The 6,305-nt window shown below is 56.1% G+C and overlaps 1 protein-coding gene across 1 annotated transcript in view; it reads right to left on the reverse strand.

The window, feature by feature from the left end:
- ARAP1 (ArfGAP with RhoGAP domain, ankyrin repeat and PH domain 1) overlaps positions 1-4,419 on the reverse strand; it is a 69,833-nt gene extending 65,414 nt beyond the window's left edge. Inside the window, exon 1 of the mRNA XM_037135659.2 lies at positions 4,311-4,419. The gene's annotated coding sequence lies outside the window, so the exon portion shown is untranslated. The remainder of the gene's footprint in view (positions 1-4,310) is intronic.
- Positions 4,420-6,305: the final 1,886 nt, after the last annotated feature.

A 6,305-nucleotide genomic window follows, 5' to 3' on the forward strand; every position in this document is an offset into this window, starting at 1 on the left:
CACGAACAAGATGGGGTCTGGGAGAACAGCTGCATTCGCAAAGCCAAGCAGACAGGATGAGAGCAGGGAGCAGACCTCCGGGGGAGCTCATCCTAGGGCTGGGCCCACAGGAGCTGAGCACTTGACAGCCGCCAGTTCAGTCTGCAAGCAGGGGGCCCTCCAGTCCCTGCCTGTCACCCTGACTGGGAGTTCCCAGGGTAGGACAGGGTTTGGATCCCCTCGGGGCTGCAGGGGATCCCAGCACTCAGGGTTCTCACTATGAAACGAGAGAAATTCAGGCTCACGGCTCTACTGTGGAGCAGGTAATCCTGAGCAAATCACTTAACCTCTGCGGGCCTCAGCTTCCTCATCTGTGCAGTGAAAATGGTGCCTACCCCACAAGGCTACTGTTGAGGATTAAATGACATAAAATGCTTAGCTCAGTGGTCCTAGCACAGAGTAAGCTTCCAAGAAACAGTAGCTACCATTACTATCATTACTACTATATAAAAAAAAGATTTTATGTATCTATTTTGAGAGAGAGAAGAAGGGAGAGAGGGAGAGAAGCATCAGTGTGCGAGAGAGACACAGATTGGTCGCCTCTCACACACGCCCAACTGGGGACCTGGCTTGCCCTTGCATGCACCCTAGCTGGGAGGTGAACTGGCAACACTTCGATTCGCAGGCCGGCACTCAGTCCTCTAAGCCACACCAGCCAGGACTCATTACTACTATTTAATAATGTGGTTATAAAATTGGTCATTTAACTCCACATGCCCTTCCAGCCACTCTGATTGTCCCAATGACTTAGGGCGGATGTCCTGATTATGGTACAGACTTTTCCCTTCTAGACATACTCCAAAGGATGAGCCAGAGAGAGACTCCGCAGGAAGGTCATGCAGAAGGCCAACCATGCACTGCCCCCACCCCCAGGCTGTCCCTGACACCTAGGGCTGACTTCCTCTTTGGGCTATGATTGTCCACTCCAGAGCCCTGGTTGGAATGCACAGGTTTGGGGGCTTGACAGGGTGAGGTTAAGTGAACAAGATGTCCTTCTCTGGTCAGGAATGGGGGCTCTCGGGAGTCAGCAGCAAGCCCTGAGTTTTACCAGGGGTGCACTTATAGGGGATCTCTGAGGATCCCCATATCCTTTTGCTGTTCAGACCGTTGGAGTGGCCACCCTTAGCGCAGAACCCCTTCCTAAAACATCGAAGACCCCTCTGAACAGGGCTGTGGAAGAGATGAGTCCGGTCTGACTGAGACTGGAGGAGGCATGACAGGGGCTGCCCAAGGGAGTGGACCCTACTTCTGATGGAGGGCCCAGTCTGCTGGGCTGAGGTCACACCCTGCTGCCTTGGCCACCACCACCAAGGGAAAGCCCCTTACTGAGTGAGACCTCGGACTGAGCTCATGGGGTGAGGTCAGTCTAGGGAAGGGGAATTCAGGCCAAAGAGGTAAACAAGAGCTTGGATCCTGATCCTGCCTCTATCACTTCTTTGCTGTGACCTTGGGTAAGTGACTTTGCCACTCTGTGCCTCCATTTCTTTCTCTGTAGATTGAAACCTAACTTCCAAGGTTGTTTGGAGGATGAAACATAAAGGTGCCTGCGGCCTGGCTGGTGCAGCTCAGTGGACCAAGCACCGAAAAGTCAAGGGACACATGCCTGGGTTGCAGGCCAGGTCTCCAGTTGTGAGTGTATGAGAGGCAACCGGTAGATGTTTCTCTCACACATCCATGTTTGTCTCCCTCTCCTTCTCCCTCCCCCCACCCCATCTCTAAAAGATAAATAAAACTGTAAAATAAAGTGCAGCAGTGCTGTGTGCATGGTCACTGTCGCTGTCATTCCAGCTGAAGTCATTACTCAGCTCCGAGTGTCTTCCCCTTTTACTGGAGGTTCCAAGTAAAAGGGCCAGACTGGAAGTCGGGGTCAGTCCGGGCTCCCACCAGGGCTCTCTGTGTGACCCAGGTCCAATCTCTGGCCTTGGCCTCAGTCTCCCCATCTGTGAAAAAAGCTGGACCAAGTGGTCACTGACGGTCCATGGCCATATCTGCTCCAGCCTCCCTCCCACCTCCATTTCCTCCTTCCTTCTCCATTTCCAGCTCCTGTCCTATTGCACCCCCCACCCTCCCCCCACCCCCGCTGCAACAGAAACCTTGGAAGCCTAAAGTGGGCTAAAAGGCACAGCTGGTGGACAAGGGATACCACACCTCAAGTAGCCCAGGGCCCATCCCAGGCCTCCAAGGGTTAAGATCCAGATCTGAAGGGGGTGGGGGGAGGAAGAGGCAGGGTCAGGGCTAGAGCCCAGGGCCTGCCTCCCCTCCCCCTACCTTGGGAACAGAAGCTACTTGTTTAGGCATCAGCCGGCTGGCTTTGAGCTTGGCCAAAGGGAGAATAGGGTGGAGAGGGGAGAGCCCCTCGCCCCTCCCCCCCACCCTGGGGAGAGTAGAGGGGACTCCCTTCTTCCAGCTGATGCCCTAGTACTGGGCTAGTCCATCACTAGCCCCCAGGACTCTCAGAGGCCCCTTACTGCTCTGAGCTGACCCCTTCCCCCAAGTTCTGCCTTTTCTTCATCAAATACTCACTGCTGGGGGCAGGATTAGACTCAGGCCCAGCCCCAGCCCCGGACGAGGCTCTTTTTCGGAGCATGGGCTTACCAGTCCATTCTGCAGATGGGGAAATGGAGGCTCTGAGGAACTGAGACATCTTCGGGTATGCAATCACATGGGGTGTGGTAGCAGCACAGACACTGCCCCAGGTCCCAGACACTCCCTTAGTGTTGCAGGCCCTTTCCCCACAGTGCTCCAAGGAAGCCCTTGCTAAGCTGAGCCACTACACAGCACTGAAAAGCTAGGCAGCAGTAGGGCAGCCCACTTCTGAAGCCCCAAAGGATCTAGGGCATTTGGAGGCGAGAAAACTTTGGGGGTGGGACCTGCACAAAGGGCTGAGGCTTGATGTACAGACAAGCATGACTGGATCCTGACAGGTGACGGGGGTGAGGCTGGGACTAAGCAGGGAATGCCCCAAAGAAGCCGTGGTACAATCTGGGCCCCTGGTGGCCTCTGCCAATTTTCCCCTCCCCAGTTGCCAGGTCTCTGCCTGGGACGGACCCCTGTAAGCAAGTGGCAAATGGGGAGGCAGAGTCCCCAGGCCAAGGTCTAGACAATCCCAAACCAGCCATGGGACAGGGGGGTGAGTTCTCTCTACACCCGGCCGCTGCTACCCTTTCACGCCATACCCATTTCCGTGCCATTCCTCAAATATGCCGTGCAAGTTCCTGCCCTTGCACAAGCTATGCCCTCTTCGGGGGGATCCTTATCGTTGCTGAGGACCATTGCAGTCATCTCCTCCCTGGGCCTCCAAGAGCTCTAGTCCCTGATTCTATCTCAGTGCCTATCTGCATCTGCCTTTGTGACTCTGCTGGTATCCCTCTACTCTGTAATGAGCTTACTGGGAGATCTCCCCTAGCCTGGGCACTATCTGCTGTCTGAGAACAGGTATCCTGGGTGCCTCTGTCTGGACTTCAGTGCTCACACAGTAACCCGAGCACCTCTGCACATCTGCTTGACCCTGCAGCCCTCCCTGCCCCCCAAGCCTGAGGATAAGGGAATGCTCCCAGGGCAGGAGCTTTGGGGGACGGTGTACATACGCTAGGAGCCATACGGGGATGGCTTTTAACCCAAGCTCCCCAGAGCACCAAAAACACCTCTGGCGATCTGGGACTAAACACCCATCCCATTCCCCCCAGGCTGAACTCCAAGTCTGCTCTCTCCAGTCCCAAAAACCCACTGCTGCCTTGACCCCATTCAGTGTGAACACAAACCTCCTTTTTCCAGCAATGGGGCCAGGTACGGGCTCTTGGGAGTCCATGCCACCATTTACTGGTGGGGAATTGGGGCGCAGAGACCGGAAATAGTCTTCCCAAGGTCACTGCCCAGGTCCTGGGCACGGGGTCATGCCTTGTGCAGAGCCGCAGGGGTCCCCGCGGTCAATGAGGTGGGAGCCTTCATTTCACAAATGAGAAAAGCAAGGCGTCCGACGGACTGGCTTCGGATCCCGAAAGCCTTCCTGCCAAAGGGCTGAGGGCAGGACGCCCCGAGTCCCTCCGGTTCGCCCTCCTGCCTGCAGTCTGACCGGACAGCGCACCTTGAGGAAGCGGTCCCCATCCCCGCCGCTGAATAGCAGAACTGAAAACACAACCCGAAACACCCGCGGAAGTAGGTGCCGGCACGGAATCGTCGCGGGGCCTCGGCGTTCCCTTCTGCGGAATGGGAAACTCCGGGCCACGCTTGGGGAAGGAGCGCAACGGGGAGGTCCCGGCAACCACACTGACCTGTTCTGAGCGAAGACTCTACGCAAGGACCCGGCGTTCCCAAGCAGCCACAGACTCACCCGGACCAGCCAACTCGCGGCCTGAGGCCGGGCGCGCCCACCCCCCGGGTGCTTCCGCCCGCCCCACGTGACGCCCCAGGGAGGGGAGGGCGGGGCAGGGGCATGGACACGCCCCCTCTCTGACCCGGCTCTTCAGAGTCCCAGCTCGCCGAGCATAAGAACGGTGTGCGTGTCTCGCTTGTTCCTCTTGCTGCCACTCGGAGGTCCGTTTTGTCTCCTGAGGCTCGGGTTCTATCCCCACCCCCACCACCCGCTGAGTCTCCATCTCTTCCAGAGTCTGCGGGCCTCTTGCTACTCCTCTTCTGGTAATGGTGCCCAGCGGTAATTTAGCCACACACCCCTCCCAGGAGCCCCCACCCCCAGGGTGTGAAAGACCGTAGGACTTAGGTCCCTGTCCTCCTTTTCTAAGGAGTCCTTCCCCACCGCGTTCTCCGGGGCTACCTCACTTCTCTCCCTGGGCCACGCCCCCAGAGGCGGGGTGGTGGGGAACATTCCCGCCCTGAGTGGCTAAGGATCCCGAGGCTAAAGGCTGCTGCCTAAGGCTCTGGCACCCAGGCACCTTCGCTGGCCTAAAGAACGGGATAGTCTCTACCATTCTGCAAGCACACACACAGATGGCGGTCCAGGGCAGACATTCCTGGTTCCTGTGTCCAGAACACCTTTGGGGCCAGCCAAGCCAGAGATCTTACTCTATTTCTCCAAATGCCCTGTGGACACATTTGTAAGAACAGCTCTCACTGGAGTGGGACCTGAGGGATTACTCTTTGAGACTGGGAGTCATTAATTTGAGTACCTACACCTACTGCATGCCAGGCCCAGTGCTGAACGATTCACTCCTTTTATCTCAGGCCTCCTCTGCTTGAAGGCAAAAATCATCACTGCAGGTTATGGATTAGAAAATGAGGCTCCAAAAATCTCCCCAGCTTGCCCCAAGTTACAAAACCAGTATTGGGCAAACCCGGGATTGGAACCCCAGTCTTGGTGAGTTATAGAATCTCCTGCCTACTGTTGGACCTCTACTCTGCCCCCCTAGGAAAACCACTACTGCGTCTTCCTGACAAGGCTAAGGCAAGTCACTTCCTGGGAGGGAGAACAGGGCCATGCCTGGGAGAGAACTTCCTGGCCCCAAATTCATTATCAGGTGCAAACATTCTGGGGAGGGCAGAGCACAGGGCCCTTCTCCCAACCTCACAGCAGGGGTATCCCTCAGGCAGCTGAGGGCACCTGAGGGCCACAGAGAACAGGGGAGACCCAGGCATCCTTCTAGACTTCAAAGCATCAAGGTAGAACACAGGAACAGGGCCTGGCATCCGACCACTGGCAGGGGGCTAGGGACCCCATCCTTTTTGTTAACACAGGCTGGAGGTCTTTTTTTTTTTTAATTGATTTGAGAGGGAGAGAGACGGGGGGGAGGGGGGCAAAATGTCCACCAATTTGTTGTTCCACTTATTTATGCATTCACTGGTTGATTTTTTTTTATGCATCATGACCAAGGATCAAACCCAAAACTTTAGCATATCAGGATGCTGCTCTAACCTAATGAGCTACGTGGCATGGCCAGTCCAGAGGTCTTCAAAATGACCTAAGCAGGGCTCAAAATACCAGGGCCTGGTCCCTTCAAAGCACTGGAGTCTGATGACTCTCACCTCAACTCCAACCTCCCTCCTCTAGAACATGCTGCCTCAACCTCGGCCCTGTGGCGTGAGACCCAGGGAACTCTCCACCTCCCTTCCCTGATGCCTGGAGAGATCAGGCCCCCAGCCCATAGACTGAACCCTAGGAGGCTGAAGGTCACAAAGCAGAACCTCCCTCTCCATGGGGCTGAAGGTCACATGGAAGAAGCCCACCCTCTGACCCCTGATGCAGGGCCTCTATCCAGATCTGCTCCTTCTCTTAGAGCAGTGAAAGACAGTCAAATAGCCTGGAGAGAATGGCA

The sequence above is a fragment of the Artibeus jamaicensis genome, unplaced genomic scaffold (genome assembly GCF_021234435.1).
Source record: "Artibeus jamaicensis isolate MK-2021 breed Jamaican fruit bat unplaced genomic scaffold, CSHL_Jam_final contig_64, whole genome shotgun sequence".
Lineage (NCBI taxonomy): Eukaryota > Metazoa > Chordata > Mammalia > Chiroptera > Phyllostomidae > Artibeus > Artibeus jamaicensis.